Source organism: Orcinus orca, chromosome 17, assembly GCF_937001465.1.
Source record: "Orcinus orca chromosome 17, mOrcOrc1.1, whole genome shotgun sequence".
In the NCBI taxonomy this organism is placed as follows: Eukaryota; Metazoa; Chordata; class Mammalia; order Artiodactyla; family Delphinidae; genus Orcinus; species Orcinus orca.
The window spans coordinates 40,898,118-40,925,037 of NC_064575.1; the positions used below are offsets into that span (position 1 = coordinate 40,898,118).

At 38.3% G+C, this 26,920-nt stretch overlaps 1 protein-coding gene across 7 annotated transcripts in view; it reads left to right on the top strand.

Moving 5' to 3' along the window:
• The window catches only part of LOC117199116 (uncharacterized), a 287,008-nt gene that overhangs the window by 238,143 nt on the left and 21,945 nt on the right, over positions 1-26,920 (top strand). For all 7 annotated transcript variants that reach the window (XM_049700268.1, XM_049700279.1, XM_049700278.1 and 4 more), the window contains one exon: positions 3,643-3,738. The gene's annotated coding sequence lies outside the window, so the exon portion shown is untranslated. The remainder of the gene's footprint in view (positions 1-3,642; positions 3,739-26,920) is intronic.

The window sequence follows — 26,920 nt, forward strand, 5'->3', positions numbered from 1 at the left end:
ATTCACTCCTGAACAGACGGCAGTGCCCTGGAACGTGGCTTAGAGCTGTGTGGTCAGTGCAATTGTTTGGGGCTGTTTGTGCCCACAATGAGAAGAGACGCCTGTCTCCGGAAAGAAAAGTGGCCCTTGTCTTGCTTAGGCCAACGAGCTGCCCGGAGCGCTGCCCGCCTGGCTGCTGAGGAAGATGTACACCGCCATCTAGTGGATATGGGGGCTCACTGCAGTGTGCTCGTTCTCCCGCCTTTCCTTCTGGCCGGTAAGAACAAGCAATACTGCTTCTTGTAAGTTCCTAAAAATAGGGGAGGTCTTATATCACCAGGAGTGAAATGTTTGCCTCAATGTCTGTAATGAAAGTGCAACCCCATGCTTGCAGAACGTCTGTCTTGTCAGTAGCCCTCTTTCATCCCGATGTTTAGGTCCAAGACAGGATCGTCATTGTCTGAGCAATGGGTATCTCTGTGAAGCTGGATAGTTCTCCCCTGTCCCAAGTAGTGTGGGAGGAGACAGTCAGCACCTTCACAGACGCCTTCATCTCTGCAGCCTCGCCATCACTCCTCATCTCGCCCACAGCAAGCCCGATTCCAAAGTGCACAGGGTAGAGGCGTTCGAAAGTTGGCTTGTTCAACCAGGGGCATTGCCACTTCCCAGAGGGAGCCAGAAACACACCCACATCCTAAGACTCTTTTCAGTCTTGGCGTTGAGCGGGTTCCCACTCTGTCCCCTGACTACACACAAGTCAGTGTCTTTTTCCTTTCCGCTCATTCTACCTACATGAAGAGCACGTTGATCTCCCCAGTTTTAACACAGGAACCATGATTTTCTTGGGTTTTGTGTATGGGGGGGGAAGGAATGGGAGAGAGAGCAAGTACATCCCAATATGGAAGGGCTTGGGGCCGTGGTTCTCAACCAGGGGCAATTTTGCACCCAGGAGACATTTGAAAGTGTCTTGGGACACTTTGGATGGTCACAGCTTATGCGAGGCTAAAAGTCCTTCCATCACAGGACAGGCCCACAGCAAAGAAGCATCCAACCCCACCCAGCAGTCGTGCTGAGGCTGAGAAAGCCTGGTTTAGGCTCGCAGATATCGCCCTCCAGCAAGCCGGTAAGAACACTGATTGTCCTCAAATGGCCCACACTGCAGAGGCTGTGGATAGATAATGCATCCTCTCCCAAGTCAGTACTTACCGCCGTTTTTCTTCTTTTAGACTCTTCCATTTTAAACATAATTTAGCTGTCTCTTTTTTTTCCCTCTGCTCTGCTGAGAAGAGAAAGGATTGGAAAGGGGGAGGGGAAGGTGACAGAAAAGGAGGATTAGAGGCCTGACCTGTTTCTCCTGGAGAAGCTGGGCACATTCCTCTCTCACACGTGCTTTGTGACCCAGCAGGGTACAACTAAAAGCACAATAATTTGCTTGTTATTCAAGTCAGGCATTAGTCCGGGTAATGGCTGCTTGGTGTAGACATGGATTTCCTTGTTCGGAGCTAAGCACAGGACTAGCTGAATTCTCCATGGAGAAATCTTGATTTGTTCAGGTCTTTCATGTTTTCTACAGAGAAGGGATTATGTCTTCCTAAAGAGGGGCGTTGCTTAAAAAGCTACAAAGTGTAAGAAAAGGATTTAGGGCAGAGGGGCCTGTGGTTACGTAGCTCAGGGGTACAGGGAATTTCAGATCCAAGGATTATTTAAAGCCATAGAGTTAAAAAAATAATTGCTTTAGGGACTTCCCTGGTGGTGCAGTGGTTAAGAATCTTCCTGCCAGTGCAGGGAACACGGGTTCGAGCCCTGGTCCGGGAAGATCCCACATGCCATGGAGCAACTAAGCCCGAGAGGTTTGTCTGCTCAGCCGCGGGGGCGGGCGGGGCTGCAAGCTGAGGATCGGGCTTTAGTCGGAGCGCAGGGAGAGGACTAGGGTTGGTGGCGTGAACATAGCCTGAAGGGGTTAGTGCACCACGGCTGGGGGGGGGGGGTGGGGAGTGGGAGTCCAGGAAAAGATCTGGAGCTCCCGAAGAGGCAAGAGACTTTTACTTCCCTCTTTCTTTCCTGCTGCGCGAGGAGAGGGGATTAAGAGCGCTGCTTAAAGGAGCTCCAGAGACGGGCGCGAGTCGTGGCTAAAAGCGCGGACCCCAGAGACGGGCATGAGACGCTAAGGCTGCTGCTGCCGCCACCAAGAAGCCTGTGTGCGAGCACAGGTCACTATCCACACCCCGCCTCCGGGGAGCCTGTGCAGCCCGCCACAGCCAGGTTCCCGGGATCCAGGGACAACTTCCCTGGGAGAACGCATGGTGAGCCTCAGGCTGGTGCAAAGTCACGCTGGCCTCTGGTGGCGCAGGCTCGCCCCGCACTCCGTGCCCCTCCCTCCCCCCGGCCTGAGTGAACCAGAGCCCCCGAATCAGCGGCTTCTTTAACCCCATCTTGTCTGAGTGAAAAACAGACGCCCTCCAGCGACCTACACGCAGAGGCGGGGCCAAATCCAAACCTGAGCCCCTGGGAGCTGTGAAAACAAAGAAGAGAAAGGGAAATCTCTCCCAGCAGCCTCAGAAGCAGCGTATTAAAGCTCCACAATCAACTTGATGTACCCTGCATCTGTGGAATACATGAATAGACAACGAATCATCCCAAATTGAGGAGGTGGACTTTGAGAGCAAGATTTATCATTTTTTCCCCTTTACCTCTTTTTCTGAGCGTGTATGTGTATGCTTCTGTGTGAGATTTTGCCTGTATAGCTTTGCTTCCACCATTTGTCCTAGGGTTCTATCCTTCTGTTTTTTTAAAAAAATTTTTTCTTAATAATTATTTTTATTTTAATAACTTTATTTTATATTACTTTATCTTCTTTCTCTTTCTTTCTTTCTTTCTTTCTTTCTTTCTTTCTTTCTTTCTTTCTTTCTTTCTTTCTTTCTTTCTTTCTTTCTTTCTTTCTTTCTTTCCTTCCTTCTTTCCTTCCCTCATTTAGACAAAGAATCATCCCAAATTGAGGAAGTAGACTTTGAGAGCAAGATTTATGATTTTTTCCCCTCTTCCTCTTTTTGTGAGTTTGTAAGTGTATGCTTCTGTATGAGATTTTGTCTGTATAGCTTTGCTTCCACCATTTATCCAAAGGTTCTATCCGTTCGTTTTTTTTCTTAATTTTTTTTCTTAATAAGTATTTTTTAATTTAATAACTTTATTTTACTTTATCTTCTTTTTTTCTTTCCTTTTTCCTTCCTTCCCTCCTCCCTTCCTTCCTTCCTTCCTTCCTCCCACCGTCCCTCCCTCCCTCCATTCTTTCTTTCTTTCTTTCTTTCCTTCTTTTCTTCTTTCTTTCTTCCTTCCTTAAATTCAATATAGATATTTAAATTTAAGGTAAAATTAAATTATAATTTGAAATTATATGTGGAGTTTTATTTCCTAAAGAATATTTTGGAAATTTCAACTCCTATTTTAACTTATATTTTCAGAGAAGGTATTTGGTCCAAATGAAGAATATCTTCAATTATAGTTCTTCTATTGCAAGCAAAAAAGGATTTACACTTCTTTTCATGAAATACGGTTGTTTGACAACAGAAGGATAAATATTTTATATTTTTAGAAACAACAGTCAGGCTACTGATATTCTTAATGAGTTTTAATAAATCTGAATGCTTCTTATCATCTACTCTTTAGCTGGTACCTGAGGAGTTGTATACCTCCGGGAAGATATGTGCTCCAGACCCGTAAATATGCAGTTCACAGAGCCCACCACCAGAGGACAATAATGAAGTAAAATCTTGAAACCATGTAGTGAAAATAGTGGGAGTTTAAATAAAAGCAACATTTCACAGTATGCTTTTCTGACCAATCTTATATCTAATAACCTAATGGATTATATGTACACGGATTCTGAAAAGTCAGCAGCACACTTCACTGGTCAATTTCTATGATAAGGGGAACGGAATTTGAGTGTAGAAAAACAGTATACTTACATCTTAAAATTCCACCCCTACAGAATCTACTCACTACTGAAAACTGGTAAGAATAATAGCTTTCTGTGTCTCAGTGACCAGTTAACATTTTCAAGAGTAGAATTTATCTTCCTATGATGCTCAAATACACAGGAAAAATGCATATCTAGGACAATGGATAAACTCTATATGACATGAGAAAATAGTTATTCAAATGGAAAAAGTATAAGATCTACAAGGCACAGTTTTATATGCATTAGTGTGGATATATACATAAAGAAGCTCTAAGAAACATAAAAATCACTTCCAGGAAGCAATTTTAGGTAGAAGAGAATTAACATGGATGAGGAAGAAAAGAGAGTTGGTTTTAAAATAGTTTCATTGACTTGTTTGTTTGTTTATTTATTTGTTTTATTTATTTGGTCTTTGGAATATAAGAAAACAGTGGCTTTCAGATCAGTATCCCAGTGGAACAAAGGGACTGAGGTCTATCCTGGAGCCCAGCCATTGTTTGACTATCTTGTAATAATACTGGTGAAATACAACCAAACCGTTTGAAATATAAGCATCCTCTCTGACAATAAACTTAAGACACCAACATTATATATTAAAGAAAGTAAAGAGAGAATACTGTTTTCTTTAGAGAGAAAATACAGATCCTGGACCAAATCAATAATGTCAGCAAACCTCATGGGTATAAAATATTCTGCTGCCTATCATTTAGAACATGCCTCTAGAAGAGGGAAACTGGGCGATAATTTCCCCAGATTTTATATTTAATTCAAATATTTTAGATAAGAGGCATCTCTAGTAAAACATTGTATTATTGATTCTTTCCAATATGATAGCTCAGAGGAGTTCCTCTTTCCTTCTCAAATACATATGGGGAAATGGAGGTGGGTGTGGGTTATAGGAAGCATCTAAATAGAGCATAATAATCAACAGTTTGTTTTTTAAAAATAGAAATTTCTATTCAAATTGTTTCCGGAGACAGAAACACACAGAGACAATTCCATGTGACAACAGTGAAAGAGACCAGAGTGATGCAGCTGCAAATCAAACAACTGCCAACACCAGTGATTGATGGCCACCACCAGAATCTGGTTAAGACAAAGAAGGATCCTCCCCTTGAGGCGTCAGAAAGAACATGGCCCTCTCAACACTTTGAGTTTGAACTTCTGGCCTCTAGAGCTGTGATAAAATAAATTTCTGTTCTTTTAAGCTAACAAGTTTGTGGTATCTTGTTATGGTAGCCCTAGAGATGACAGTATTTGATTCCTGAGCTGGCAACTGTATTTTGACTATGTAATGACTATTCCAAGATAATCAACAGACACAAAGATAAAGGCAAAACTGAGACTAAGCCCAGTTCTTTTTATTCCCAGAATAATAAATGATTTTTTAATTAATTTAGATCTCTTTGTCTAACCCCTCTGCTTTTCAGAAGAGTATGTGGGACCAATCAAGTATTCATATGTTATACTTTCATTTTAATTCATCTCAAATTATTTCTAATTCCCCTTATGAGTTCTTACTTGACCCATGAATTATTTAGGAATATATTCTTTAATTTCCATTTGTGATTTTCAACAAATTTCTTTCTGTTAACGATTTCTTATCGCATTCTGTTGTCATCTGAGAGCACTCTTTGTATTGTTTATGTCCTTTAAAATGTACTGAAATTTGTTTTATGGCCTAGCATATAGTATATCCATGTGCATTTGAAAAGAATGTATATTCTGATGCTGTTGGGTGGAATGTTTTATAGATGGCTGTTAGGTCTACTTGATTGATAATGCTGTTCAAGGTTTTTATTTTCTTGTTGATTTTCTGTTGTTCTGCTACTGAAAGAAGGGTATTAAAGTATCCAACTATTATTGTAGAACTGTCTGTTTCTCTTTTCTGTTGTGCCGATTTTGCTTCATTGTATTTTGAAGTCCTGTTGTTAGGTGCATATAAGTTTATAATTATTATGCATTCTAAATGGAATAATCATTTTATCATTTTAAAATGTCTTTGTCGCTAGTAAAAATTTTCGTCTTAAAATGTAATTTTTTTCTGATATTTTCTTAGCCACTCCAGTTTTGTTGTTGTTGTTTTGTTTTTACTGTTATGGTATATCTATTCCAACCCTTTTACACTTCACCTATATATTTTCTTGTTTCTTTTTTTTGTAACATCTTTATTGGGGTATAATTCCTTTACAAAGGTGTGTTAGTTTCCGCTTTATAACAAAGTGAATCAGTTACACACATACATATGTTCCCATATCTCTTCCCGCTTGCGTCTCCCTCCCTCCCACCCTCCCTATCCCACCCCTCCAGGCGGTCACAAAGCACCGAGCTGATATCCCTGTGCTATGCGGCTGCTTCCCACTAGCTATCTACCTTACGTATGTTAGTGTATATATGTCTATGCCTCTCTCCCGCTTTGCCACAAATCACCCTTCCCCCTCCCCATAACCTCAAGTCTGTTCTCTAGGAGGTCTGCGTCTTTATTCCTGCTTTACCCCTAAGTTCTTCATGACATTTTTTTTCTTAAATTCCATATATATGTGTTAGCATACGGTATTTGTCTTTTTCTTTCTGACTTACTTCACTCTGTATGACAGACTCTAGGTCTATCCACCTCATTACAAATAGCTCAATTTCGTTTCTTTTTATGGCTGAGTAATATTCCATTGTATATATGTGCCACATCTTCTTTATCCATTCATCCGGATGATGGGCACTTAGGTTGTTTCCATCTCCGGGCTATTGTAAATAGAGCTGCAATGAACATTTTGGTACATGATTCTTTTTGAATTTTGGTTTTCTCAGGGTATATGCCCAGTAGTGGGATTGCTGGGTCATATGGTAGTTCTATTTGTAGTTTTTTAAGGAACCTCCATACTGTTCTCCATAGTGGCTGAACCAATTCACATTCCCACCAGCAGTGCAAGAGTGTTCCCTTTTCTCCACACCCTCTCCAGCATTTTTTTTTTTAACATCTTTATTGGGGTATAATTGCTTTACAATGGTGTGTTAGTTTCTGCTTTATAACAAAGTGAATCAGTCATACATAAACATATGTTCCCATATGTCTTCCCTGTTGCGTCTCCCTCCCTCCCACCCTCCCTATCCCACCCCTCCAGGCTGTCACAAAGCACCGAGCCAATATCCCTGTACCATGCGGCTGCTTCCCACTAGCTATCTACCTTACTACGTTTGTTAGTGTGTATATGCCCATGACTCTCTCTCGCCCTGTCACAGCTCACCCTTCCCCCTCCCCATAACCTCAAGTCCGTTCTCTAGGAGGTCTGCGTCTTTATTCCTGCTTTACCCGTAGGTTCTTCATGACTTTTTTTTTCTTAAATTCCATATATATGTGTTAGCATACGGTATTTGTCTTTTTCTTTCTGACTTACTTCACTCTGTATGACAGACTCTAGGTCTATCCACCTCATTACAAATAGCTCAATTTCGTTTCTTTTTATGGCTGAGTAATATTCCATTGTATATATGTGCCACATCTTCTTTATCCATTCATCTGGATGATGGGCACTTAGGTTGTTTCCATCTCCAGGCTATTGTAAATAGAGCTGCAATGAACATTTTGGTACATGATTCTTTTTGAATTTTGGTTTTCTCAGGGTATATGCCCAGTAGTGGGATTGCTGGGTCATATGGTAGTTCTATTTGTAGTTTTTAAGGAACCTCCATACTGTTCTCCATAGTGGCTGAACCAATTCACATTCCCACCAGCAGTGCAAGAGTGTTCCCTTTTCTCCACACCCTCTCCAGCATTTATTGTTTCTAGATTTTTGATGATGGCCATTCTGACTGGTGTGAGATGATATCTCAGTGTAGTTTTGATTTGCATTTCTCTAATGATTAATGATGTTGAGCATTCTTTCATGTGTTTGTTGGCAGTCTGTATAACTTCTTTGGAGAACTGTCTATTTAGGTCTTCTGCCCATTTTTGGATTGGCTTGTTTTCTTTTTTTGTTATTGAGCTGCATGAGCTGCTTGTAAATTTTGGAAATTAATCCTTTGTCAGTTGCTTCATTTGCAAGTATTTTCTCGCATTCTGAGGGTTGTCTTTTGGTCTTGTTTATGGTTTCCTTTGCTGTGCAAAAGCTTTGAAGTTTCATTAGGTCCCATTTGTATATTTTTGTTTTTATTTCCATTTCTCTAGGAGGTGGGTCAAAAAGGATCTTGCTGTGATTTATGTCATAGAGTGTTCTGCCTATGTTTTCCTCTAAGAGTTTCATAGTTTCTGGGCTTACACGTAGGTCTTTAATCCATTTTGAGCTTATTTTTGTATATGGTGTTAGGGAGTGATCTAATCTCATACTTTTACATGTACCTGTCCAGTTTTCCCAGCACCACTTACTGAAGAGGCTGTCCTTTCTCCACTGTACATTCCTGCCTCCTTTATCAAAGATAAGGTGACCATATGTGCGTGGGCTTATCTCTGGGCTTTCTATCCTGTTCCATTCATCTATCTTTCTGTTTTTGTGCCAGTACCATACTGTCTTGATTACTGTAGCTGTGTAGTATAGTCTGAAGTCAGGGAGCCTGATTCCTCCAGCTCCGTGTTTCGTTCTCAAGATTGCTTTGGGTATTCGGGGTCTTTTGTGTTTCCAAACAAATTGTGAAATGTTTTGTTCTAGTTCTGTGAAAAATGCCAGTGGTAGTTTGATAGGGATTGCATTGAATCAGTAGATTGCTTTGGGTAGTAGAATCATTTTCACAATGTTGATTCTTCCAATTCAAGAACATGGTATATCTCTCCATCTATTTGTATCATCTCTAATTTCTTTCATCAGTGTCTTATAATTTTCTGCATACAGGTCTTTTGTCTCCTTAGGTAGGTTTCTTCCTAGATATTTTATTCTTTTTGTTGCAATGGTAAATGGGAGTGTTTTCTTGATTTCACTTTCAGATTTTTCATCATTAGTGTATAGGAATGCCAGAGATTTCTGTGCATTAATTTTGTATCCTGCAACTTTACCAAATTCATTGATTAGTTCTAGTAGTTTTCTGGTAGCATCTTTAGGATTCTCTATGTATAGTATCATGTCCTCTGCAAACAGTGACAGCTTTACTTCTTCTTTTCCGATTTGGATTCCTTTTATTTCCTTTTCTTCTCTGATTGCTGTGGCTAAAACTTCCAAAACTATATTGAGTAAGAGTGGTGACAGTGCGCAACCTTGTCTTGTTCCTGATCTTAGTGGAAACGGTTTCAATTTTTCACCATTGAGGATGATGTTGGCTGTGGGTTTGTCATATATGGCCTTCATTATGTTGAGGCAAGTTCCCTCTATGCCTACTTTCTGCAGGGTTTTTATCATAAATGTGTGTTGAATTTTGTCAAAAGCTTTCTCTGCATGTATTGAAATGATCATATGGTTTTTCTCCTTCAATTTGTTATTATGGTTTATCACATTGATAGATTTGTGTATATTGAAGAATCCTTGCATTCCTGGAATAAACCCCACTTGATCATGGTGTATGATCCTTTGAATGTGCTGTCGGATTGTGTTTGCTAGTATTTTGTTGAGGATTTGTGCATCTATGATCATCAGTGATATTGGCCTGTAGTTTTCTTTCTTTGTGACATCCTTGTCTGGTATTGGAATCAAGGTGATGGTGGCCTCGTAGAATGAATTTGGGAGTGTTCCTCCCTCTGCTATATTTTGGAAGAGTTTGAGAAGGATAGGTGTTAGCTCTTCTCTAAATGTTTGATAGAATTCGCCTGTGAAGCCATCTGGTCCTGGGCTTTGGTTTGTTGGAAGATTGTTAATCACAGTTTCAATTTCAGTGCTTGTGATTGGTCTGTTCATATTTTCTATTTCTTCCTGATTCACTCTTGGCAGGTTGTGCATTTCTAAGAATTTGTCCATGTCTTCCAGGTTGTCCATTTTATTGGCATAGAGTTGCTTGTAGGAATCTCTCATGATCTTTTGTATTGCTGCAGTGTCAGTTGTTACTTCTCCTTTTTCATTTCTAATTCTATTGATTTGAGTCTTCTCCCTTTTTTTCTTGATGAGTCTGGCTAATGGTTTATCAATTTTGTTTATCGTCTCAAAGGACCAGCTTTTAGTTTTATTGATGTTTGCTATCATTCCTTCATTTCTTTATCATTTATTTCTGATCTGATCTTTATGATTTCTGTCCTTCTGCTAACTTTGGGGTATTTTTTGTCCTTCTTTCTCTAATTGCATTAGGTGCAAGGTTAGGTTGTTTATTCGAGATGTTTCCTGTTTCTTAAGGTAGGATTGTATTGCTATAAACTTCCCTCTCCCTCTTAAAACTGCTTTTGCTGCATCCCATAGGTTTTAGATCACAGTGTCTCCATTGTCATTTGTTTCCGGTATTTTTTGATTTCCTCTTTGATTTCTTCAGTGATCACTTCGTTATTAATTAGTGTATTGTTTAGCCTCCATGTGCTTGTATTTTTTACAGATCTTTTCCTGTAATTGATATCTATTCTCGTAGCATTGTGGTCGGAAAAGATACTTGATACAATTTCAATTTCCTTAAATTTACCTAGGCTTGTTTTGTGACCCAAGATATGATCTATCCTGGAGAATGTTCCATGAGCACTTGAGAAAAATGTGTATTCTGTTGTTTTGGATGGAATGTCCTATAAATATCAATTCAGTCCATCTTGTTTAATGTATCATTTAAAGCTTGTGTTTCCTTATTTATTTTCATTTTGGATGATCTGTCCATTAGTGAAACTGGGGTGTTGAAGTCCCCTACTATCAATGTGTTACTGTCGATTTCCCCTTTTATGGCTGTTAGTATTTGCCTTATGTATTGAGGTGCTCCTATGTTGGGTGCATAAATATTTACAATTGTTGTATCTTCTTCTTGGATCGATCCCTTGATCATTATGTAGTGTCCTTCTTTGTCTCTTCTAATAGTCTTTATTTTAAAGTCTATTTTGTCTGATATGACAATTGCTACTCCAGCTTTTTTTGGATTTCCATTTGCATGGAATATCTTTTTTCATCCGTTCACTTTCAGTCTGTGTGAGTCTCTAGGTCTGAAGCGGGTCTCTTGTAGACAGCATATATATGGGTCTTATTTTTGTATCCATTCATCCAGTCGGTGTCTTTTGGTTGGAGGATTTAATCCATTTACATTTAAGGTAGTTATCGATATGTATGTTCCTATTCCCATTTACTTAATTGTTTTGCGTTGGGTATTATAGGTCTTTTCCTTCTCTTGTGTTTCTTGCCTAGAGAAGTTCCTTTAGCATTTGTTGTAAAGCTGGTTTGGTAGTGCTGAACTCTCTCAGCTTTTGCTTGTCTGTAAATGTTTTCATTTCTCCATCAAACCTGAATGAGATCCTTGCAGGGTAGAGTAATCTTGGTTGCAGGTTTTTCTCCTTCATCACTTTAAATATGTCCTGCCAGTCCCTTCTGGCTTGCAGAGTTTCTGCTGAAAGATCAGCTGTTAACCTTATTGGGATTCCCTTGTATGTTATTTTTGCTTTTCCCTTGCTGCTTTCAATAATTTTTCTTTATATTTAATTTTTGGCAGTTTGATTAATACGTGTCTTGGCGTATTTCTCCTTGGATTTATCCTGTATGAGACTCTCTGTGCTTCCTAGAGTTGATTAACTATTTCCTTTCCCACATTAGGGAAGTTTTCAACTATAATCTCTTCAAATACTTTCTCAGTCCCTTTCTTTTTCTCTTCTACTTCTGGAACCCCTATAATTCGAATGTTAGTGAATTTAATGTTGTCCCAGAGGTCTCTGAGACTGTCCTAAGTTATTTTCATTGTTTTTTCTTTATTCTGCTCTGTAGTAGTTATTTCCACTACTTTATCTTCCAGGTCACTTATGCATTCTTCTGCCTCAGTTATTCTGCTATTCATCCATTCTAGACTTTTTTGGTTTTTTTTTTTTTTTTGCAGTACGTGGGCCTCTCACTGTTGTGACCTCTCCCATTGTGGAGCACAGGCACTGAATGTGCAGGCTCAGTGGCCATGCCTCACAGGACCAGCCACTCCACGGCATGTGGGTTCTACCCAGACCGGGGCACGAACCCGTGTCCCCTGCATCGGCAGGTGGACTCTCAACCACTGCGCCAACAGGGAAGTCCCATTTTTTCCTTTTGTGTTCAACCGCAGTTGTCTTTTTCACTTTTAAAAGTTGCCAAAGGGCTTCCGGGAATATGGTGGAATGGTAAGATGGGGAGATCACCTTCCTCCCCACAGATACACCAGAAATACATCTACACGTGGAACAACTCCTACAGAACACCTACTGAACGCTGGCAGAAGACCTCAGACCTCCCAAAAGGCAAGAAACCCCCCACGTACCTGGGTAGGGCACAAGAAAAAAGAATAAACAGAGACAAAAGGATAGGAACGGGACCTGCACCAGTGGGAGGGAGCTGTGAAGGAGGAAAGGTTTCCACACACTAGGAAGCCCCTTCGAGGGCAGAGACTGTGGGTGGCGGAGGGGGAAACCTTCGGAGCCACGGAGGAGAGCACAGCAACAGGGGTGCGGGGGGCAAAGTAGAGAGATTCCCGCACAGAAGATAGGTGCCGCCTGGCACTAACCAGCCCGAGAGGTTTGTCTTCTCCTCCGCCGGGGTGGGTGGGGCTGGGAGCTGAGGCTCGGGCTTTGGTCGGAGCGCAGGGAGAGGACTGGGTTTGGCTGCGTGAACACAGCCTGCAGGGATTTAGTGCGCCACGGGTGGCCTGAGGGAGTCTGGGGAAAAGTCTGGAGCTGCCGAAGAGGCAAGAGACTTTTTCTTCCCTCTTTGTTTCCTGGTGCAGGGATTAAGAGCGCTGCTTAAAGGAGCTCCAGAGACGGGCGCGAGCCGCGGATGAAAGCGCGGAACCCAGATACGGGCATGAGACGCTAAGGCTGTTGCTGCCGCCACCAAGAAGCCTGTGTGTGAGCACAGGTCACTATCCACACCCCTCTTCCGGGGAGCCTGTGCAGCCCGCCACTGCCAGGTTCCCGGGATCCAGGGACAACTTCCCGGGAGAACGCACGGCGCGCCTCAGGCTGGTGCAACGTCACGTCGGCCTGTGGCGTCACAGGCTCGCCCTGCCCTCGGTGCCCCTCCCTCCCCCCGGCCTGAGAGAGCCAGAGCCCCCGAATCAGTTCCTCCTTTAACCCCGTCCTGTCTGAGCGAAGAACAGATGCCCTCCGGCGACCTACATGTAGAGGCGGGGCCAAATCCAAAGCTGAGCCCCTGGGAGCTGTGAGAACAAAGAAGAGAAAGGGATATCTCTCCCAGCAGCCTCAGAAGCAGCGGATTAAAGCTCCACAATCAACTTGATGTACCCTGCATCTGTGGAATACATGAATAGAAAACGAATCATTCCAAATTGAGGAGGTGGACTTTGAGAGCAAGATTTATCATTATTTCCCCTTTACCTCTTTTTGTGAGTGGGTATGTGTATGCTTCTCTGTGAGATTTTGCCTGTATAGCTTTGCTTCCACCACATGTCCTAGGGTTCTATCCGTCTGGTTTTTTTTTTTTAAATTTTATTCTTAATAATTACTTTTTATTTTAATAACTTTATTTTATTTTACTCTATCTTCATTCTTTGTTTCCTTCCTTCCCTCCTTTAGACAACCAATCATCCCAAATTCAGGAGGTGGACTTTGAGAGCATGATTTATGATTTTTTCCACTTTTCCTCTTTTTGTGAGTGTGTATGTGTATGCTTCTGTGTGAGATTTTGTCTGTATAGCTTTGCTTCCACCATTTGTCCTAGGGTTCTATCCGTCTGTTTTTTTTTCTCTTAATAATTTTTTTTATTTTAATAACTTTATTATATTTTATCTTATTTTATTTCATTTTACTTTATCTTCTTTCTTTTTTCTTCCTTTCTTCCTTCCTTCCTCCCTCCCTCCCTCCTTTCTTTGTACTGCTACTAATTCTTTCTTTCTAATTTTTCTCCCTTTTCTTGTGAGCCGTGTGGATGAAAGGCTCTTGGTGCTGCAGCCAGGAGTCAGTGCTGTGCCTCTGAGGTGGGAGAGCCAACTTCAGGACACTGGCCCACAAGAGACCTCCCAGCTCCACATAATATCAAATGGCAAAAATCTCCCAGAGATCTCCATCTGAACATCAGCACCCAGCTTCACTCAATGACTACCAAGCTACAGTGCTGGACATTCTATGCCAAACAACTAGCAAGACAGGAACACAACCCCACCCATTAGCACAGAGACTGCCTCAAATAATAACGAGTCCACGGACACCCCAAAACACACCACCAGACGTGGACCTGCCCACCAGAAAGACAAGATCCAGCCTCATCCACCAGAACACAGGCACTAGTCCCCATACAACCATACAACCAAGCAATTCCACTCAGGTAGTTACCTGAGAGAAATGAAAACATATATGTTCACACACAGACTTGCACATGAACAGTCATAGCAGCATGATTCATAATAGCCAATGAGTAGAAACAATCATAATTACCACTATCACTACAGTAATATATGGACCTGTTGCTTAAGGGAGAGGCCAGGGCTCTAGATATAAAACTGAGCATCACTAACATATACATGGTATAAAAGCCATGATCTGGTCTGGATCATCTAGGGGGAAAGTACAGATGGCAAACAGTAAAGGACCCATATTAGAGCTCTGAGGCATTCCAACAGTTAGAAATTGAGCAGAGGAAGAAAAAAGAGGTAGAGGAAGAGAGGATAATAGGGAGTATGGTCTCTTGTGTCTTGGAAGGTATCAGAGGGAACGTTTCAAGGAGGGAAGAGTCAGCCATATCTAATCTGCTGAGAGGCCAAGTAAGATAAGCAGTATTTTCCAAAATTGCCATCCTTGGTAACTTGAACAAATGCAGCTTTAGTGGAGATATGAAAGACTGAAGACTGATGGAAGTTTGTTAAAAATTGAATTAGAGGTGAAGAAGTAGAGACAATAAGTATGGACAATTCCTACAAGGTGTTTAGATCTAAATGGGAGTAGAAAAATGAGGTGGTAGCTGAAGGATGATATGGGGTCAAGAATTTTTTTCCTATATAAAGACAGGCTATAATAATAGCATAGATCTGTATGACAGATGAACGATCCAGTAGACAGGCAGAGATTGGCAATGCAAGAGCAGAGAGAGAATATAAAGAACAGAATGTTGAAGAGAGTAAGGGAATGGCATCCAGAGCACAAGTAATACTGTTTACAATTGTGTAAGAACACTTTTTTCCCACTGTAAAAGAGATAAAGCAGGAAAGACAGGTAAAGTACAACTAAGTTTATAGATCTGGTAGTGGAACTACGAGGGAGTTCTCTCTCATGGTTTCTACTTTCTCAATGCTCAAAAGAAATACACAACATAGGGTGTAGGAGGTTTAAGAAGGGAAGATAAGGTACAATATGCATTACCCCTGTCTTGTCTTCCTAAGTTCAGAATCTATTAAGAAAAGCCACACAATAATGAGAGATGATGATCAAAACATCACCTTTATTACTGATAAAGCTAATTGGAATCTGTCCCTTTTTAGATCTGTAGCATATGGGCTTAGTAACACTTTGTCCCTTCAGTTGACAGTTTTACTCACTCAGCTACAGGCCTCACCTGCTTCCATATGGGGAAGCATAAAATGTGTGCATCCTTTAGACAAGCTTACTTCTAAAAGGAGGAGAAAACTGAGAAGGGACTAGATAAGTACGCTTGCTTTTTCTCTAAAACTAACAAATGAGGAGGAGGAGTGCTGAGGGGCAGATAGGACTAGAAATGTTCCTTCCATGCTTTCCTTCTTAGGGATTGAAATGGAATTTCATCTTCACTTTGGAAACATGAAGTATGGGACTTACGCATCTCCTACAGTAGTACAAGATGATCATCTAGTCTGTAATTTGCAAACTTTTGGGTCTCAGAACTCTTCAAAATTATTAAGAGCTTTTGTATATGTTGGTCATATCTATTGATATTTACTACATTAGATTAAAACAGAAAATTTTAACACATCAGAGTATATGAAAACACATTCCATTATCCGTTGGAGCAATGATATCATCATACTTAATTTAGTCTCTGGAAAGATTTTTCCAGAGGATGAGAGTAAAAAGGGAAAACAATACCTTAATATTTATTATTTTGAAAAGTTTTGATTTTGTGAACCACTTAGAAAAGTCTCAGGAACCAACCCCACCTCCAGAGGTCCCTGCACCACAACTTAAGAACAGGTGATATATGAGAATGGAATAGTACATGTATTTGAGAAACATAACAGAATTGCTAAGTAGAGTTTAGTGCCTAGTTTTAGCCATTAATTTAAAGAGAAACCAATGAATTCCATTTCTGGCCAAGATGAAGAAACAAGGACCAATTCACCCTCCTGCCTTAAGCAACCATTAGCCAGACAAAATGCATGAAACAGTGGTTTTCAAGACACTAGATATCAGGCAACAAAGGACAGTGATCTCTAAGTGATAGGAAACAACTGAGGTCAGCCTTATGACAGCCTGACTACCCAAGCTAACTGCCTTGGGAGAGTTTCCAGCTATACTACAGGGTAGAGAAGTAAGGCGGGGCCCAGAGGAAGCTCAGAGTTGAAGAGACAGGGCTGGGAGTTAGGGTAGACGGAGGCAGATAGAGTTTATAGGACAGAGCACCAAAGAGGAGAAGTACACAGAGAACTCCAGAGATCCGCAGAGCACTCCTCTCAAATATTCAGCAGCACTGATCAATGCAGGATGTAGAAGTAAGTAAGCCAAAAGCCATTGTACTGCGATGAACAATAGGGAAAAACCAGGAAGTTTGTAGAGAAGTACTGCCTAATGGCATGATCTTCAGAAGAGCTAGAGTCTTTAGGGAATGGAGAAGAAATTATAGTTTGGAAGTGGCACTGGGGACAAAGGAGATATGTATTGGGATGGCCAAAAAGTTCGTACAGGTTTTTGTAAGATCTTATAGAAGAAGCCAAACAAACTTTTTGGCCAAGCCAATACATACACACATATATGTACATATATATACACATACATACACACACACACACACACACACACACACACACCCTATTACATGGTTCTGGGAGATAAGAGATAAGATGTTAATCCATTATTATAGCAACTTTTGATTTTTTTAAAATACAATGCTGATGAGCACTAGACATAAGTTTTGAATGGAAAATATATTTGGTTTTCTTTTTTTAGTTGGAAAGAAGATTCCCAGTCTACAGCTTTCTTTTCATTTTCTATAGCACCTTCTGAAGTGTAAAATTTTTCAATTTTTTTGAAGTTCAATTATCAAAGAATTTTTTTAATAGGTCTTGTTTCTGATGTCATATATAAGAGCTCTTTGCTTAACCCAAGATCATGAAGTTTTTCTTCTATGTTTACATTTAGGTGATGATTCATTCTACTTCTGAAATAAATCTTAATTCTATCTGATTTTTTGATCTCCAGGGTTGGTCTGGAAATTCTACTCTTGCCCTTCTCCAATCAATTTTATACATAGCAGTGAGTGATATCTCCTAAACTTAAATTTAATCATGTTATTTCCCTGAAAAACTCACTTTAATGGCTTTCCATTGTACTTGGAATAAATTTCTAACCTTTTTATGATGATAGTCAACAGCCTCTCCTTACCACTTCAATCTCATCTCATAAAATAAAAACAACTTTGAATTAGAAAAAAAAAACTTTGAGCTTGTCAGCTAACTTTCGTAGTTGTTCAAGGAATATTTTATTTACAGCGTATTTGTTATTTTTGTAATTCAAAAGGCCCAGATTAAAACTGTACACTAACTTAAGAAAGACGGTCTTTCATCTGGATTTTGTGCCCATCCACTTTCTATTAGAGAGATCATAAGTGCTCGATGAGGTATATCAAATGGCAAACTTTCTTCATTAGTGTCAGGTCGATGTCCTTGTGACACACTATACATAATCTGCAAAGGATTGGTGACTTCTGTCAAAACAAATATATTTCATTCATTAGAAATATATTATGATTTAATATATTAAATACATTCTAAAGCCAACCAAATGAACATGAGGGAATCTTAAAATCTTAGGAATAATTCATTACTTCCCTTTCTGTCAAAGGAATATTTAGATCCCAGCTATTGCCAGACCTGCTGCCTCTCGTGGGAGGAGTTTATATCTTCACCTCTTTAATTCTGGGCTTGGCCATGTGATTTGATTTGGCCAATGGAGTATGAAGAGAGCAGAGTAAAACAGAGCTCAGCAGAGCTGAGCAGAACCTAGCAGAGCCAAGAAGGGCCACAGCAACTAATAACGCAATGTGAATGAAAAATAAATGTTTAGTTTGTAAACTACTGAGATTCTGAGGTTGTTACACAGCAAACTGACCTAAATGAACCTCAAAATAAAGAAAGAGACAATATTATCAGAAAATTTTTAAAGTATTCTTCAGTATTTGCTGGTCTTTAGAAGAAGCACTAGTTAAATTTTCATACAAATGATTTTATAGCTGGAATGAATCTTAGAAATAAGAATTCAAAATTCTTATTTTGCAGATTAAAAAATGAGGACTTAAGAGATTTAGTGGCTTATAATAGAGTTCATTACTATCAGAACAAGAAGAATCTACACATTTTTCTGATCCTTAATCCAGTACTTTCCAACATACAGTGGATTCACAATGATAAACTGTTGTTTTTCTAGTGTGTTTTCCACAAAATGACTGTTAGGCAGATTTAAAATAAGTGATCTTTATTCAGATAGTTCTGAGTATGACTTACCAATACGATGTCACCTAGAATAAGGAAGTCAAAGTACACTTACCTTCAAAAGGCTGTTTTCTAGATAAGACTTCCCATGTGATAACTGCATAGCTGTTTAAGATAAAAATATACATATAGTACTTTATAAACTATTCATAATAAACTAAAATGGTACTGATTTTAAAAGCTGACTGTGAGATACCATTTTTTAAAGTAATAATGTAGTGAAATGCTGCTTAAAGAATCACTATATAGAACCAAGATGATGAATATTCATATACAGTTTTGTTTTGAAAGGGAATTAATTCAATTTGAAAAATTAGGAAATTACTGTAATAAGAACTTGAAGTTATAGGCAAGGATAACTTGTGGATGATTCTTTAACACCTAGATAAGCTATGCCCTTTAATTACATGATTCTATTATTCACACAAAATAAAGAGCAATAAAAAAGGCTGTCTCATGTAGCCCTATTCTATTGACTCTTTTTCTGGTGTAAGTACTGTCTCTTTTGGTAGTGTTAAATGTTAATTGCACTGTTTCCCTCCACCTATCGAGGTCACATATGATAAAAACCCTTGAATATTATAAATTGATAGGACAACAAGATATGCTTTAATAATTTTTAAGGATGTAAAAGTAGCTTAAGGCGAGGCATCAGGACTTCCCTGGTGGCGCAGTGGTTAAGACTCCATGCTCCCAATGCAGGGGGTCCGAGTTTGATCCCTGGTCAGAGAACCAGATCCCACATGCATTCTGCAACTAAGGAGCCTGCATGCTGCAACCCAGGAGCCCATGTGCCGCAACTAAGGAGCCCACCGCTGCAACCAAATAAATAAGTAAATAAATATTAAAAAAAAAAAAGCAAGGCATCTTTATTTTCATATTTTTAATTTTTAATTTTTTTTTTTTGGCTGCACCACACAGCTTGTGGGATCTCAGTTCCCTGACCAGGGACTGAACCTGGGCCACGGCAGTGAAAACCAGGATCCTAACCACTAGGCCACCAGGGAACTCTCAAAGCAAGGCATCTTTAATATGAAAAACATTAACCACTGTCTCTAATTTATTTTCACCACACTTATGAGAGATGCATAAAAATCATACTTTTAAAATGTAGTTTCAAAATTCGGATTGATTAATCTTGTTTTTTAGACAAGGTTAACTCTGAGCAAAAGTAACATGCTGTACCTGTATATATCATGCTTGATAGTAGCCCTTGATTTTTGTCCAGGTTCATAGTTTTCAGGTGGCATACAGATAATTGTCCCTCCTTCTGGTGCAGATTTACTATTTCGTGATTGTGACAGGGACATCATGCGCCATTTTGATAAGCCAAAATCTGCAATCTGGAAGGGAAAAGAGTAATTGAATTTTTAAATTTTCTCTTTAAAAATTTCAAGAATTGTTTTTGTTTATATTTATTATGTTTAGACATGAGACCAGAGTAAATGCTATATATATTAATATTTTATTTCTGTAATAGTCTATTAGTTTCTTAACAAATTGGATTCCATAGTGCTGAACCCAACAACTCTAAAAGCAATATAAACTGACTTGAAGTTCAGCATAATATTACAAATTTTAAAAGAGACTAAGTTTTGAAAACTTAAACAGGAGTATTTTTGCCTTTTATTCTGAATGAGTATATACACTGCACTTTTTGTGACAAGTAGCTTTATATCATGTGCTTTCAAAATTTACCTATACCTCACAAAACTGCTAAACTAGTCATATCTAATACGATTGTCACTGGGTATTGTTTACAACTCAGGTTTCTATGTTCTTATTTATAATGTGCTAAAAAAAGTATCCTTAAACTTTGAAATAAGTAAAATTCCAATATAGTATAACTCATTATTATATGATTTATGCCTACCACTAAAAGAATATCTGTTAACAATAGTATAGTTAGCATATAAAACATATTTATGTCCATGACAAGGAGTGCCTAAAGCATTATCAGTGACAAACATTCTGTACTTTTGATATGTCCTTTACAGTTTTACTTCACTTGTAAATTTTGTGCAGATACTATCAATACACAATATCTTATAACTAAGTATCTAAAACGTTCCAATATTTTTTTTTTAAAAGGGAGACAAAAATGTAAGAACAGAAACAATATTTAGTGAACAAAAGAGTATAGGAAAACTCTGAAGACATTTAATTTAAATCACTTAGACCTTCACACGGCACAATTTAGGAGTCAACAGAGTGGAATGAGCTCTATCCAGCCCACCATTTGTGGTTCAATCATTTAACTCTTAAAATGTTCACTAGCTTTAAGAGAAGAAATAAGTTATTTAGTGTTTAGATGAATTTGAGATTAAAAAAAATTATGGCCCCACTCCAAAAAGGGAGGGGGTAGCCTATATGAATCTTCCATACAGTATCATAATAAAAGGGTAAGTCTAAGAAAAATAATTAGAAAAGACCAAGAGGAAACATGGTGCCACTACATGAAGATAAGCTGGATTGATTTCTAAAGGCAATATAATATGTGTTCTGGAACATGGGTTCTAGAGCCTTGATTACTTAGATTTACATTCCACTTCTACCCCTTAATTAGCTGTACAACCTTGGACAAGTTTTCTAATTTCTCTGTGCCTCAGATTACCCATCTTTAAACTGGGGATAATAACATAACACAGGGTTGTACTGAGGATATTAAACTAGTTATTCTAAGTGAAGCACTCAGAACAGTATCTGACACGTAGTAAATGACCCCTGTGTGTTAGTATTATTAATGTCTTGTACATGGGAATAAGCCTCTAAAGATTGCTCTTATTCATACAATACTAATAAGCACAGTACATAGTTTCAGGGCCTTTAATACACTTTGAGGTGGTATTAAGACCCTGGGGCACCGTATATCCTACTTACTTCTACTTGCCACTACAAACTCTTATTCCTCCCACTCATTCTCTAAAAGCAAAAACAGTCCTCCAGCTGCACATCTGCTAGGATAATAAGCATTACTATGAGAAGTAAAGTTTATTTCTCTGCCACAGTGAAAAATGTTAAAAAAAAAACAAAAACTGGGATGTGGTCCATCTTATATCTGACCCACAAATTGCAAACTACTGGGCTAAATACTGGTTTGAATACAGTGCTGGAGAAAATGTATTCTGAGCTTGCTTCCTTATGTGCTCCTTTTACTTCACCTAAGGTCTTCATCTATGTTTTTAAATCTCACGTAGAAAACTTAATCAGAATTCCCTTTATCAGCTAATTTAGTTTGGCTTTCACATGGAACCATATTTGTCCCCCTTCTCTATTACAAACACCATATACCAAAGACACGATTCATTAAATCTGGATCTTCCAGAGAAGAAAAAAAAGTGAAGAATATGATGAGAGGAATACAAGTTCCATGATTTCTTGAGGGTCCTGGTATCATTCAGCAATGAAGACAGAGGATAGGAATTTTTCTATTCTATACAAGATCTTAACATGCATTTCAAAGGTAAAGGTTCTTTTTAGCTAAAAAAGATGATAAAAGCAACAAGAATTTACTGTATTAGCACAGGAAACTATATTTAGTATCTCAAAATAACCTATAAAGGAAAATAATCTGAAAAATATATAAAACTGGATCACTTTGCTGTACACCTGAAACTAACATAATATTGTAAATCAACTATACTTCAATTTAAAAAAAGATTAAAAAACTAGAGGAAATTAAAACACACTATTCATAAAAATCATCCATAATCTTATTACCCTACCAGAATAGCTATTTTCATTTATATAATACTCTCCATGTCTGTAAATTTATAAAGTTATCAGTAAGAAGCTATGAGGAATAACTTTAAGTATTCTTAGAAGTTCCACACATGATGGACAGAATAGTTGAGAAATCAAACATGGTACATATAAACATTTATTTCAAATAAGCCTACCACAGGTTCATTTGTATTTAAGGTGCACTAATTGATACTGACCAGCAGATAAACAAATTGAATGTATTCTTTTTAAAGTAGAAAAGTCCTGGTTGATCTTAATTGGTAGTATATTTTTCTTTTAGATACTATGTTTCTGGTTAGTATTCCAGTATTTTACTTCAAAAAATTTACTTCAAAAAATTTACTTCAAAAAACTGTAGCAAGGTGTGTTTCCATTTAATTTCATTAAGTGTTTTAAAAGATTTTTTGCACTTCATTTAAAGGCCCTTCCAAGAAGATAGGTAGATCAGGTAACTGTTACTTTTTCATGAGTCACTGATAAACTTTGACTTTTAAGGGACATTTATAAAATAAAAAGTAGAGACACACAGGATGCATATAAAAGAGTATCATAATTTATAAGAATAGTATTAGAAAGGTCACAGTTTTGTATGTGCTAAAGCTAATAAAAGTTAAAAAAAACACACAAAGCCAAACTATTTTAAATTCTATTTATTTCAAAGAAAGACCATGGCTACCCTACTGATCAATGAAAAAGAGAAAGTAGGGATCATCATCACCTATTACTTTGCTTCTGTTTTCTGTATCAAGAATGGTTTCTGGACTGAGATGAAGAAAATAAAGTCCAAGGAGGTTGAAAAGTTTATAAAGGACAAATCTCAGGTCATTTTACATATATTTCAGGTTTAGTTAGAATACTCGCGAATACCTCCATGGTGATGGAGAGGTATTACAGGATACGAGAAAAGCAAATGTCATTCTGATTTTTAAAAAGGGAAAATAATATTGATTTTGCAAATCTATATATTGGCAGAGACTATCCTTAATCCCAGGTTTAAAAATTTAATGAAAGGGTTACTTTATGAGTAATTGATAAAAGAGCCAGAAAGAACTAATGAAAAATTATATTAGCCCAGTGATCAATTTCAGACCTCATGTGACATATCCCAAGTACTTGGGATGGCTAGCACAACACCGTTGCTCCTCAAATACTTAATAAAGGAAAGACAGACCTCATTTCCTTTTTTGTCAGTAGTACTACTGTCAAAGAGTAAACGTTAAAACAGTTTGTATATTATAAAACATTCTGAGGTACTTTAATAATATCCTTGACTATTAAATTATCCGGCCTATTGGGTATATATAGAAGATCTGGAATTCTTCATTTGTTCATTCAACAACTACTTATTGAATGCTTCTATACCGCATATGCTTAGCAGGCGGCAGTGAATAAAACAGACTACATTTTAGTCTTTGTGAAGCTTATTATATTATAATTGGGAAGATGGTCAATAAACATATTAATAAAAAATGTTTTGTAAGATGGTGAAAAATACTATGGAGAAGCATTAATCAAGGTATGAGGACACAGAGGAGCTAGGTGGGTTGTCAGGGAAAGCCACTGTGATAATGAGGAAGAAAAGGAAAGGGAGTAAGTCATGAGTATGTAACAAGGAAGAATAAATCTGACTCCATATTGGATCTGTTTCTTTTACTTTAACCTTCGTATTCTATTGCTTTTGCTGCAACTTAAGAATGTTGCCTATAGCCTGAAATATACAAGACAGCCCATTCTCAAGGCTCTGACCTTTAAGGGTATAACACTTTTCTATTCATACAGAGATAAAAAGTTACAGAACAGACAATTACATTTGTCTTGTTGGAGGTTTACAGGAACATCAAGATCTGACCTACATGGATTGCTGCAAGAACAAAGGATTGCAAGAAATTTGCAACAACCAACCACACCCTCTCCCCTTTTAGTCTGAATTCTAGCTGGGGTAAGGTGGTTCTTTGGGACACTAGTCCACCATCTTCTTGGTCTACCGGCTTTCTGAATAAAGTTGCTATTCCTTGCCCCAACACCTCGTCTGTTGATTTACTGGCCCTGTCCTGCAGTGAGCAGTATGAACTTGGACTTGGTAACAAGGACACCTGGGAAAGCAGTCAAGCAAGGACTTTTGTAATATTCTAATGGAAAAAAATGGAGAAATATGGGCTGTATAACAGCTCTTTTAGGAGTATTCCAAACAAAATGAATGCTTATTCTCCGAAAGTCCTAATTAATAAAAGGATTGATATTGACCTAAATGGAGGTTTTCAGACCATGTTGTGTAGCTCTGATTTGAGCTCTGTACTGCTTAATAGTTAATCATGACTTGAAGATACAAAAAGTAATTAAATTTGAAGATGACACAAAACTGGAGGACAAAGTTAAAAATCCTTGGACTACAGAAAAACATTCAAAAAGGTCTTAAGAGCTGAAATTATCACCCAAATCTAACAAGATAAACTTTGATGATGTCCAGAAAATATCCTGTGAAGTACATGACAAGAAGACATGACTTAAGTAACAATACATTTAAAAAAAAGAAAGAAAGAAAACCTCAGTGTTTTTTGTTGACACTGAGCCCAACTTGAATGTTGTTATAGGACTGCCCCCCAAAAGACGAATTAGTAAGGAACTATGAATACGAAGTAAAGTATTTAAGGACGATTCTACATTTATCACACCACATCAAGGGTGTAACTGACCAGGACCCTATGAGGCCTTCCTGCGACAGACCTCCCCCCACATATCTACTGCTTTAGCTCCTCTCTAAAGTACCTAGATAATAGTATCTGATGCATATTTCCTGAGTTTTTCAGATGCTAAAACCACCAACAAATGGAAGAAATTAACTACTTGATGATCATGGGCATGTAATCCCCAGACCTTCTAGCACCTAAGGATTGACCACCATCAACCAATCAGAGAATTTGTGCAAGAGCTGACCACATACCCAAGGTGTGTCCCTTCCTCACCTTGCCTTTAAAAATGCTTTGCTGAAACCCTTTGGGTAGTTAGGGTTTTTTCAGCATGAGCTACCTCTTCTCCTTGCTTGGCCCTGCAATAAACCTTTCTCTGCTCCAAACTCTGACATTTTGGTTTGTTTGACCTCACTAGTGTGTTGGCCACACAAGTTGTGTGTTGGCCACACAAACTTGTGTTAGGTAATATGGCTATTTTGATTAGTTTTGAGGATCAAAATTTAAGAGAGATTTAAACACAGATGCATCTAGATAGCACCTGGGATTAAAACCTATGTAATAAGGAAATTGGCTGAAGAAACTAAAGATGTGTATAAGGGAAAAGTGTATGTGAGAAGTAAGGGGATTATAGCTAACTTCAAATCTCAGAAGGACTGTCAGGTGGAAATAAAATTGGACTTTGAACTCACTTTATCACTAGGACCGATGAGTGGAAGCAACAGAGAAGGAGTTGATCGTATAAGAAAATGTCACAGTCATTCAGTTACGGATCTTAAACACTCTCTTGTCACAGGGTAACTGCCTTGGGAGATGAGGGATTGTTGTAGTGAGGATTCAGAGGACCAGCTGATTAGGGGACTAGAATAAGTCACTTCTACCTGTATGGTTCTATAACTGATGTAATAGATTTGTCTCTTTTTTTTAAGTAGTATTGAGGCAGCAGCTTGCTTCTCTCTTCCTTTTCCTTCCATTTTATTCTAGGCAGAGGGAGTGCCTTCAATAAAGGTTTATTTTTTCACTTAACTTTTCTCACACTTTTTATATTTATTTTTCTATTGTTCCAACTTCCTTATTACTTATTTGAACATTTTTGGATACTTATAATAATCTTCAATTATGTATATTATTTGAAGTGTAGCAAAATACTATGTAAAAATAAAGTGAGTTACATTTAGTATTAATTTCTCAGCAACTGCTTTTTATTTGCTGTCATCAGTTACATATAGGGTAACTGAAATCACTACTCCTCTGGTGCCTTTAGGTATCTAAATCTTAAGCTTTATGCAAAAAATTAATTCAAAACAGATCACAGATTTAAATGTAAAACATAAATCTATGGAACTTTTAGAAGATAACATAGAAGTAAATCTGCAATACCTGTGGCTTCGTGAAGAGTGCTTAGACATGACAGCAAAAGCATGATCATAAAAGAAATAAATTACAACTTTTGCTCTGTGAAAGACCCTGTTAAAAGGATGAAAAGAACAAACTTTGGATTGGCAGAAAATTTTTGCAAACTACATATCTGATTAAGGACTTATATCTAAAAATTATATAGAACTCTTAAAACCCAATAGTATAAAAGCAAAGAATCCAAGTAGAAAATGGTCTTAAGATATGAAGAGATGTTTCACTGAAAAGGATATAGAGATGGCAAATAAATAAATAACAATATTCAACATTATAGGAAAATGAAAATTAAGACCATGGTGCTATATCACTATACATCTATTAGAATGCTAGAATAAAAAACTATGATAATACCAAATGCTGGTGAGGGTGCAGAAAAGCTGGGTCTTATATACATTGCCGGTGGAACATACAACGGTACAGCCACTGTGGAAAGGAGCTAGGTAGTTTCTTAAAAAGCTAAACATAT